Here is a 12,500-nt window from a genome sequence, read left to right on the forward strand (position 1 = left end):
TGTATATATATATATATATATATATATATATATTCATTATCAGTGCTGATAACGAAGGATATAAACAACTCTCTCTCTCTCTCTCTCTCTCTCTCTCTCTCTCTCTCCTGTCTTTGTTTCCTCTCAGCAATTATTATTTTACCGTCATTAGAAACACGACTTCCTTTGCTCCTAATTATTTTTTATTGTCCTTAAAGCTGAATTTACACGATCGAACGGTTCGTCGAACCCGGTTGTCGAACTTGTTTGTCAAACGTTCGAAGAGGTGAAGTCAGCCACAGCTATATAACGTTTGTGGACAATGAAGCCCCGCCCACAAACGTCAGGCGAGAACAGACTTTCTTCGAACCGTTCGACGAACTGTTCGACAACCAAGTACCCCGTTCACACGTTCGAACATCACTTCAAACGCTTGTCTGTCGAACCGCGTTCGACGAACCGTTCGACCGTGTAAACGCATCTTTACTCATTCATATTCAGTATTTCTTCTTCTTCATCCTCCTCTCCCTCTTCCTCTTTATTATCCTACTGTTCTTCCTCTTTCGTTTTTTCCATTTCTCTTCACTTCCCCACTTCCTTTTCATCTATCTCTTCTTGTTCATCTTCCTCTCCCTCTTCCTATTTATTATCCTCCTGTTCTTCATCTTTCGTTTTTCCGTTTCTCATCTCCTCCCCTCTTCCCATTCATCTTTCTCATTTTGTGCATCTTTCTCTCCCCCTTCCTCATCCTCCTGTTCTTCCTCTCATTTTTCCATTTCTCTTCTCTTCCCTTCTTGCTTTTCATCCTTCTCTTCTTGTTCATTCACCTCTCCCTCTTCCTCTTTATTATCCTTCTGTTCTTCCTCTTTCGTTTTATCAATTCTCATCTCCTCCCTTCTTCCTTTTCATCTATCTCTTCTTGTTCATCCACCTCTCCTTCTTGCTCTTTAATATCCTCCTGTTCTTCCTCTCGTTTTTCCATTTCTCTTCTCTTCCCTTCTTCCTTTTCATCTTTCTCTTCTTGTTCATCCACCTCTTCCTCTTCCCCATTATTATCCTCCTTTTCTCCCTCTTTCGTTTTTTTTTTTTTTTTTTTTTTTTTTTTTGGTGGCCCTGGCTTATGCAAAGTGGTTTGGCACGAGTCTCTTTTGTTTAGCCCAAGTTTTTGGAGTTTAAATGAAAATTTTGTCAGTGGATGGAGAGTCAGTACTGCTGAAGGATCTCTCTCTCTCTCTCTCTCTCTCTCTCTCTCTCTCTCTCTCTCTCTCAGGGAGTGACGTTTTTCTTCAGTAAGAAAAAGATGCAGGAAGTTTATCATTTTCTCTGTCCTTGTGCTTTTAATTAAAATTCTGGTGTGTGCATGTATTTATTTATATATACACAGACATATATATATATACATATATATATATATATATATATATATATATACAGTACAATATATATATATATATGTAAATATATATTTATTTGTATATGGATATATACATTTATATGCATATATATCTATGTATATTTATATACACATATATGTAGATGTACATTTGTTTGTATATATATATATATATATATATATATATTTCTTCTTTGTACTTAATTAAAAAGGATAGAAAAATGTACTGTAGAAAAATATTTTTAATATCGCTGTGAATATATTCATGTATATATGTATGTATATATATATATATATATATATATACATATATATATATATATATATATATATTTTGAGGAAGGTTCATCCTTGCCAAGATTCTTAGGCCGGATGTGTTGTACTGTGGTAGTGGTATTTTTTTAGATTGATTTGACAAGTAGTTCTTCGGAAAGCTATTTAACTATTGTATTTTACTTTTTTACCATATAGCTCGTGGTGAGGATGGAAGGTTCTTCCTTGCCAAGATTCTTGGCCAGGATGTGTTGTTCTATGCTAGTGGTATTTTTAGATTTATTTCAGAAGCACGTATTCTGAAAGCTTTTTGACTATTACAATTTTTATGAGCAATAGAAATACCTTTTGTACAATGTAGCTCGTGGTGAGGATGGCAGGTTCATCCTTGCCAAGATTCTTGGGCTGGATGCGTTGTTTTCTGGTACCGGTATGTTTAGATTTTTTCAGAAGCATATATTCTGAAAGCGATTTAACTATTACAATTGATTTGAGCAATAGGAAGACCTTTTGTACAATGTAGCTCGTGGTGAGGATGGAAGGTTCTTCCTTGCCAAGATTCTTGGCCAGGATGTGTTGTTCTATGCTAGTGGTATTTTTAGATTTATTTCAGAAGCACGTATTCTGAAAGCTTTTTGACTATTACAATTTTTATGAGCAATAGAAATACCTTTTGTACAATGTAGCTCGTGGTGAGGATGGCAGGTTCATCCTTGCCAAGATTCTTGGCCAGGATGTGTTGTTTTCTGGTAGTGGTATTTTTAGATTTTTCAGAAGCAGGTATTCTGAAAGCTATTTAACTTATTCTATTTGAACAATAGAAAGACTTGCTGCTTATATGTCTGTCTTACGTAACTCCAACGACACTGATTCAAAGGTGTAAGTAATTTCTGGACAGTTTTTAGCATATAGAACATTAACATAGCAGTATTTAGTGGGAAGATGTTTTATGTATTTGCCTTGTACTGTATTTTCTAAATAATAATATTTTCATGGGAAGCAATAATAAACTTTTATCTTGTATGTCTCCAGGATTTATTTTTTGCACCTGAGAGATTTCAGAATATAGTTTATTTGATCGAGAAATGCCCGCTTATCGTTATAGTCTATATTCTGATTTTGTTAGTAGTATTGTTTTTAATTAATAAGCAGTATTTTTAAACTTGTCATAATGAAAAAGCGAGAATTTCAGATTTTATATCACATTTTGAAAGTCAGAATTTTATTGATACATTAGTCATACAAGTAGAATTTAGGAAGTACATCATTCCTTTCTATATCATTTAGTGATAAAATTTATACAGAAGAAAATAGTTTAGAACTTAATGTTGAGAGAATATTTATAGAGTATTTGTTGATGGGCACCATGGTGTGTATTGAAATTAAATATGGGGTGTTCCTTGGGGTAGTGTTCTTAGCCCATTACTTTTCATACACGTATGGGGCTAGGCTAAGAAAACAAGCCCATTGCGCATGCAGATGATGCTACTCTCTTTGCTTCAATTCTATCTTCTGGATGTAAATCTGGGGTTGCTGAGTCCCCTAATAGAGATCTAACTAAAATTAGCGAATGATGCAAATTATGGGGGATGGGTTGAAGTTGACTCAAAGTATAATTGTATAGGTCGAGGTCAGTGGATCCTCAACATGCGAATATATACATCGAGAGTGTTTTTTAACTCTATAATACTTCTTTATAATTACCTCCGCCAACGAAGTTGGAAGGAGGTTGTATTTTCATCCCTGTGTTTGTGTGTGTATGTTTGCTTGTTTGTGAAGAGCTTCCTGGCCACAATTTTAATCGTAGAGTAATGAAACTTGCTGGGATTAACTGTTATGTAAACGGACGGGGTATATAGTTAATTATAACAGCCATGCCTTCTTCATCATAAGGCTCAATACTGCACAATATTCTAGAAGTTTCATTCCAGCTATGACCAGATTGTTGAATGATCATCCTAATTAGGTGGTTAAATGGGTGGAACTTCAGATGTTCAAACTTGCAGTGAACCTTTCTCATATATGACAGATCCATTTCAAAGTCGTTGCTGATATTAAGATATTAAGTATTTATAGGCATTATTTCTCATATAGTTTATATATTATCTAATTTCCTTTCCTCACTGGGCTATTTTTTCCTATTGGAACCCTTGTGCTTGTAGCATCCTGCTTTTCCAACTAGGGTTTTAGCTTAGCTAATATTAATAACAATAATAATAGCAAAACCATTTAAATGAAGTAAGTTAACTTAATATTTTATTTTTCCTTGTTTCCTTTCCTTACTGGGCTGTTTTCCCTGTTGAAGCCCCCGGGTTTATAGCATCCTGCTTTTCCAATTAGGGTCATAGCTTAGTAAGTAATAATAATAACAATACCATGATAACTAACAAGGGCACCGAAAGCAACATAGAAATAAACGCTGAGAAAATTGATTATGGCAGAACTGGTGAATAGCGGGGACAGAATACCACAGCCAGAAAAAAAATAACAGCATAAAAAAAGCTTAGAAAAAAAAATATTTTTTACTGGAATACAAAATGTCTGACCTTCCTTTTTTTAATGAAATTCCAGGACAAACACGGGCAACATAAAAAAGAGTTTAACAGCAGTAATTTAGGAATTAATTTTCACTGAAAAAAATTACAAAAAGAGAGGGAATGCCGTTAAATAAATCAACGTGAAAATTGGCCAGTCTACTTTTCACTGGACTGGTAGTAGTAGTAGTAGTAGTAGTAGTAGTAGTAGTAGTAGTTTATTGACAAAAGAAACATATGGTACAGAATAGTAATCGTTCCACATGCATTAGATTTGTCCAAAATAATCCCCCATACACGAATATATTTTGAGAGCAATATTTCACACTTACGCTAACAATCCACAACACAAGACCTATGATCATAATTCTTCTTTTCCCGTCTCCCTCCTCTTTTTATTCTTTTCCTCCTTTCTTTTTTTTCAACAATAAATATGAATATAAATGCAAGACCAATAATATTTGTATTCTACGCTGCGAAACTTTCTTGCAAATATTTATGCAAATAAATTCAGAGCTGCTTAATTTTGCAATGAGTTTTTCGCAAAAACTATGACGTTTATTCTTTTGATTGGTATGAAATATTTCTGATTGGCTTATCATTTAGTTATTAGGCCCTTTGACTGGCCAGACAAAGGTTGCGGCTCATTTTTACTTTGCCTGCACTTACACCAAATAGTCCGAGCTATTCATACCACATACCACTAGATTACTAAACAATTCTTCTTTCTTCAAGGGGTTAATTACTGCACTGTAATTGTTCAGTGGCTATTTTCCTCTTGGAAATTGTAGAAGCCACTCTAGCCAACGCAAGAAGCCCTTCTAGGACAATTAAAATCAAACCATTGCTCTCTAATCTTGGGTAGTGCCATAACCTCTGTACTATGGTTTTCAACTGTCTTGGGGTAGAGTTCTCTTGCTTGAGGGTACATTCCGGTCCACAAATCTAGGGTTGTAGCTTAGCACGTAATAATAATGACAATAGTAATACTAATAAATGAGGTTTGCCTTTAACGATTTTTTATAATTAAAAACAATATTTTTTTTAACAATTCTAACACCTTATTTATGGAGACTGGGTCATATGAGTGGTGCTGGAATTCAGGAGACCATTCAACACAGGTACAACTGGCGATTTGGACAGAAAGATGGAAGAAAAGAGACAGAACCAGGTATAGAATCGATTTTTATATAGTGTTTGCGGCTAGTTAAAAATGTGAGCGCTAGATGGTGCCACTATCAATAAATAATTCAAAGAAGTACCTGAATAAAAAAAAAAACGTTATTATTAAACATTAAGTTAGGTAAGATATTAAGATAAAATAATTATTACAGTTTTTAAGGAGGTCGATAAAGTTTAGTATGGGGGCCGTAAAAAACAAATACGTAATTTAACTTGAAAAGAAAGTTTCATAAGACAGGGAAAATAAGTATTGAAATGTAATTACTCAGAGTAAAAATACAGTTGTCTCCACACATACGCATATATATATATATATATATATATATATATATATATATATATATATATATATATATTTATTGATTTTTCTCTCTTTCTATTTATATACTGTATATATATGTTTTTATATGTATAAATATACATATTTATATATATATACAGTATATACACACATATATATATATATATATATATATCTCATCATCATCATCATCATCTACGCCTATTGACGCAAAGGCCATATATATATATATATATATGATATATATATATATATATATAATATATATATATATATGAATATATATATATATATTTATATGTATGTATATATATATATATATATATATATATATATACTCATACATTTATATACATACATACACTCACACACACACACTGTTGAGTGTTCTCCGTCACATATTCAAAGAATATTTTTCACAAATTCCTACGACTGACAAATGAATAAAATGAATAAATAAAACGAACATATGTTTGTTTACTCTCTCAAAGAAAAAAAAAACTGAAGAAGGCGACGCTGAATTATTCATCGCCCCAAACATCAGCAAGTCCCGAGCGCCAGGCATTAATTATGTCCAGTCCCAGATTAGCGGTACAAAAATAGAATGTTTTTGGGTATAATTAATGAATGTCAGAGAAATTCTATTCAACTTGGTCAGACTTTTAAATGTCAGGCAAAAAAAAGAAAAATGTGATAGAAATGTTCTGGCGTACTTTAAACGCAATGTTCTAAACTTATCAGCGCAAGAATTTTACCCTTATCATATTTCATTTTCTTTATTATTATTATTATTACTAGCTAAGTTACAACTGAAGTTGAAGAATCGGGATGCTCTAAGCCCAGGGGTCCCAACAGGGAAAATAGCCCATTGAGGAAAGGAAACTAGGAAAAATAAAATAAGCCCATGGGCCCCAACGTGGAAAATAGCCCAGTGAGGAAAGGAAACTAGGAAAAATAGTATGTGTTAAGAAGAGTAACAACATTGAAATAAACATTTCCTATATAAACTATATAAACTTTAACAAAACAAGAGGAGGGAGAAATTAGATTGAATAATATGCTCGAGTGTACCCTCAAGCAAGAGAACTCTAACCTAAGACAGTGGAAGTGGAAGACTATGATGCAGAGGCTATGGCTCTACCCAGGAGTAGAAAACAATGGTTTGATTTTGGAGTGTCCTCGTAGAAGAGCTGCTGTAAATACCTTATTCTTCGCCCTTTCTTTCGTTTTATCTTTAGTTATAGATTATTTACCAACACACGTTTATATGAGAAATATATTTCCTATACATATTTCGTTATGTACCATGGCCTTCTACAGTCTTGGGGAGAGTTCTCTTGCCTGAGGGTACATTTGGGCCAACTATGCTCTTCTTCCTCTGCTTCTTCTTGTTCTTCTTCTTCTTCTTTTTTCTAGAAGTTTAGAAGTCCTATTTAACATAGGTAAATCACTAAGCTTCTTCTTCTTCTTCTTCTTCTTCTTCTTCTTCTTCTTATTATTATTATTATTATTATTATTATCATTATTATTATTATTATTATTATTATTATTATTTTGCCAACCCAATAAATACATTTCCCTGTGTCTCCCAAACATAGTGTATTAAAAGCAATCCAAAAGAAAACGCTAGGTTTTTCAGCCTAATAATAATTGATCTAATTATGAATGAAAGAGCTTTGTTCTTGAAAACCTAAATGATGCAAGAGCTTTGTTCTTGAAAAACTCGATGTTGCATTGTGACGTCATTCGGAGAAGAAATTACGTATTGTTTTGCATTCCTTCAGGGCGAAGAATGCCAGACAGAAGATCAATGAAAAACCTATTAACAAAATGATGAAGCCAGGTCAGTTTGTTGTGATTTCATCTCTCTCTCTCTCTCTCTCTCTCTCTCTCTCTCTCTCTCTCCGTATATCAGAAATGAACGCAATAATTATATCATTAATGGGATGGAATTGATTTTTTAAAAAAGAGTATTTTGGTGGAAATTTAATTACGGAAGACATTTTTGTAGACAATTTCCCTGTGAATATATGTATATATATATATATATATATATATGGATGTATATAATGTATATGTATATATATACATACATATATGTGTATATATATACATATATATATATATATATATATATATACACAGTATATATATCATCAACCGTTACTAGTCCACTGCAAAACAAAGCTGTCTGCTTATGCAAATCAACACTCGCAAACTTTCTTAGTTCGTCAATCCATCGTCTTCTCTTCCTTCCCCTGCATCTTCGTCGATTTCTAGGACCCAATCAGATTAAAGGTTTAAAGGTGTGGAAGGAAATATATTTTTATATACAGTTATATGTATATGATAGATATAGATACACACATGCATATATATATATATATATATATATGTATATATATATATATGTGTGTGTGTGTGTGTGTGTGTGCGTGTGTATATGTATACACACAAGTGTATGTGTTATTTAAAGTACGACATTCAAATGAAACCGCACTACATACTGTATATACATCACGGGATTTATAATGGAAGTGCCCATTTTAACACATTTTTGAAATTATTTGTAGTTTTGGAAAAAGTTTCCTTATAAAGTCTGTCCCGTAGTGCCCTCACTGCATCTCACGCGGTTCACTGTAAGCATTACTTACGGGCCTCTGCAGTTTCTATAGTCCATTTCTTTTAGCGAGGCAGATTTGCACAGTCTCGCAACGGTGCCCTTTTAGCTCGGAAAAGTTTCCTGATCGCTTATTGGTTAGAATTATCTTGTCTAATCAATCAGCTATCAGGAAACTTTTCCGAGCTAAAAGGGTACCGCTGCAAGTCGGGGCAAATATGCCTCGCTAAAAGAAATTGACTATAGTAGCACTTACTTTATATCCTTTTAATCACCTCCGTTTTGCCCAAGCTCTTTTCAGTTTTATTTTATATTACAACAGAATGGCCTCATAAGCCCCAACACCGGGCTATATAGTCCAGACCATGTAAAGCTGAAATCACACTAGGCTCTTTTCGCAAGCAGCGAGCCGTTGCTGCCCAAAATGGAAACCACGAGAGGTTGTTCCCTGAGATATTAGCTTCCCGACTGGACGGGAAGCAGCGCGTATGAACTGCAAGCATGACGCCAGATGTAAACAAACAAGATGGCGGCTGTAAATTGGTCGTGCTCTTGCTTGGCAATCTTGGGTCCAACGAGCCTCAAATGATGATAAAAATCTGCTTTGTTCATCACGTGGTAGTTGTAGAATTCTTCATTTCACGTAATATACCCCTAATGCATATTACAGCAACAATCAAAAAATGTCTGGACGCCATAATGATATCAGCTGATCGGTTACGTTCAACTTTTTCCTATTTGCCCCTCGAACCACGAGATCGTAGTGTGACACTACAGCACTTTCGCTCGCGATCATCGGCTGGAGGTTGGCGAAAACCTCGAGCAAGAAATGACCAGTATGATTCCACTATATGTCACTATATGATGGCGTGTGTAACAACGTCATAATAACCTCGCGTCATTGGCAATTTGAATCGAAAGAATGAAGTTCAGGCAATAACAAGAGCAATTTACAGTAAATTCACGCAAATGGCTCTCCTGCGTTTTCATACACGGGACCTCATGAGAACAGGTGTGACGTTTATATTCGTTTTATTCTCCTATTACAGCAAAAAAAGATTCTTCTCTGTATTATTTTGAGTCAATATTATGAAGTGAGCTTTCAGTGCACCCTGGGTCATCAAATATTTTGTGTAATGTCTAAATAGAGATTCTAAGGCAACACATATTGATCTACCAGAGAGAGAGAGAGAGAGAGAGAGAGAGAGAGAGAATAGAAAACGTTATATTTTCAAATATAATTCAAGTCCGGAACTTATGATAAATTGATGGATATTTTGAGAGAGAGAGAGAGAGAGAGAGAGAGAGAGAGAGAGAGAGGGAGAGAGGGAGAGAGAGAGAGAGATTTTAAGGGGCTGGTCTACTATCTTTTTTATTTATGAAACTAACTATGAAAACAACAATGAGAGAGAGAGAGAGAGAGAGAGAGAGAGAGAGAGAGAGAGTTTAAGGGGCTGGTCTACTATCTTTTTTATTTATGAAACTATGAAAACAACAATAACAGAGAGAGAGAGAGAGAGAGAGAGAGAGAGAGAGAGAGACCCGAAGGGTTTGAAGAATGTTTTGAAGATGTTATTTGGTTAGTTAATTAACTAGTGGAATTGTAGTGTACGGACACTAATTATTTCTATTTGCTGAGCATAGTAACTACCTCACGGAGCATAGATAGAACTAGAGGCGCACTCGGTAGAGCGCAGACCTCCGCCGCGGCAGCTCATTTCTTGACCTTTTGCTTGACCATGACCTTGGCTTTTGACAATAAGGTGTATTAATTGGCGTGGGTTTTCATGTACTCAAATATGAACGAAGTTTGGAGTCTATGACAATAATGTGCAGACTTATGGCTGATTACGTGAATTGGATATTTTGCTTGACAGTGACCTTGACCTTTGACAATAACATGTATTAATTGGCGTGGGTTTTCATACCCTCAAATGTGAACCAAGTTTGAAGTCTCTGCGACTACGATGTTCAAACTTATTGCTGATTACGTGAATTGGACAATTTATTTTTTTACAGTGACCTCGACCTTCCAAAATTTAATCATTTCCAACTTTTTACGTAACAGTTAATCCCTGCAAGTTTCATTAATCTTTGCGGCCAGGAAGCTGTTCACAAAGAAACACACACACACACACACACAAACACACAACCAGAGGCGAAAACATAACCTGTTTCCAACTTCGTTGCCGGAGGTAATATATATATATATATATATATATATGTATATATATATGTATGTATATATATATATATATATATATATGTGTGTGTGTGTGTGTGTGTGTGTGTATATTATTATTATTATTATTATTATTATTATTATTACTACTACTTGGTAAGCTACAACCCTAGCTGGAAAAGCAAGATGCTATAAGCCCAGGGGCTCCAACAGGGAAAATGCCCAGTGAGGAAAGGAATAAAGGAAAACTAAAATATTTTAAGAAGAGTAACAACATTAAAATAAATATCTCCTATATAAACTATATAAACTTCAGCAAAACAAGAAGAAGAGAAATTAGATAGAATAGTGTGCCCGAGTGTACCATCAAGCAAGAGAACTCTACCACAAGACAGTGGAAGCCCATGGTACAGAGGCTATGGCACTACCCAAGACTAGAGAACAATGGTTTTATTTTGGAGTGTCCTTCTCCTAGAAGAGCTGCTTATCATAGCTAAAGAGTCTCTTCTACCCTTACCAAGAGGAAAGTGACCACTGGATAATTACAATGCAGTAGTTAACTCCTTGTGGGAAGAAGAATTGTTTGGTAATCTTAGTGTTGTCAGGTGTATGAGGACAGAGGAGAATATATAAAGAATAGGCCAGGCTATTCGGTGTATGTGTAGGCAAAGATGAAATAAACCGTAACAAGAGAGAAGGATCCAATGTAGTACTGTCTGGCCAGTCAAAAGATGTCATAACTCTATAATGGTAGTATCTCAACGCGTGGCTGGTGCCCTGGCCAACCTACAACCTATAATATATATATATATATATATATATATATATATATATATATATATATATAAATTATACATATAAATCTCTATACAAAGATGAATGAATTACCATAATACGTTTTACAGTATAATGAATCTTTTAGTTACTCTCATCCATTATGTAATTTTTATTCCCAGAACTATTAATTGTTAAAATAAAATCCTGGATTCGTTACTGATTTAATCGGCTTTAACTTCAGAACAACTGGGAAGAAAAGTGAGGTAGAGCGAGGAAAGGGAGAAGGAGGGAATAGGTAGGTAGAAGGAAACAATTGTCCTTTACGCAAGGGGTTAACTACTGCAATAGTTTGGCCAGGGCACCAGCCACCCGTTGCGATACTATTGCTAGAGAGTTATGGGGTCCTTTGACTGGCCAGAGAGTACTACATTTGATCCTTTTATCTGTTTACGGTTCATTTTCCCTTTGCCTACAAACACACCGAATAGTCTGGCCTATTCTTTACATATTCTCCTTTGTCCTAATCAACACTGAGATTGCCAAGCAATTCTTCTTCACCCAAGGGGTTAACTGCTGCAATGTAATTGTTCAGTAGACATTTTCCTCTTGGTAAGGGTAGATGAGACTCTTTAGCTATGGTAAGCAGCTCTTCTAGAAGGACACTCCAAAATCAAACCATTGTTCTCTAGTCTTGGGTAGTACTGTAGCCTCTATACAATAGACTTTCACTGTCTTAGGTTAGAGTTCTCTTGCTTGAGGGTACACTCGGGCACGCTATTCTATCCTATTTCTCTTCCTGTTCTTTTTTTTTAAGCTTTTGATGTTTACATATGAAAAATCTGACTGTTACCATTAAAATATTTTATTTTGATTGTTTATTACTTCACCTGTAGTATATTTTTCCTTGTTTCCTTTCCTCACTGGGATATTTTTCCCTGTTGGTGCCCCTGAGCTTAAAGCATCATGCTTTTCCAACTAGGGTTATAGCTTAGCATATAATAATAATAATAATAATAATAATAATAATAATAATAATAATAGAGATGGAAAGAGCTCTTGAAAAGGAAGCAATAAAAATGAAGACAAGAAGCGAATAGACGAATAGAGAATAGACGATGAATTAACAATCAAGAGCAAATTATGGATTGGTTCATAGCGAAGGTAAAACTTGAATACTCTTCGAATCTCTTGCGCTCTACATCCCTCTTTTTTCCCTCTCTCTTTCTCTCCCGAGTAAAGCAGACGAGAGGTGAACTATT

Source organism: Palaemon carinicauda, chromosome 14, assembly GCF_036898095.1.
Source record: "Palaemon carinicauda isolate YSFRI2023 chromosome 14, ASM3689809v2, whole genome shotgun sequence".
In the NCBI taxonomy this organism is placed as follows: domain Eukaryota; kingdom Metazoa; phylum Arthropoda; class Malacostraca; order Decapoda; family Palaemonidae; genus Palaemon; species Palaemon carinicauda.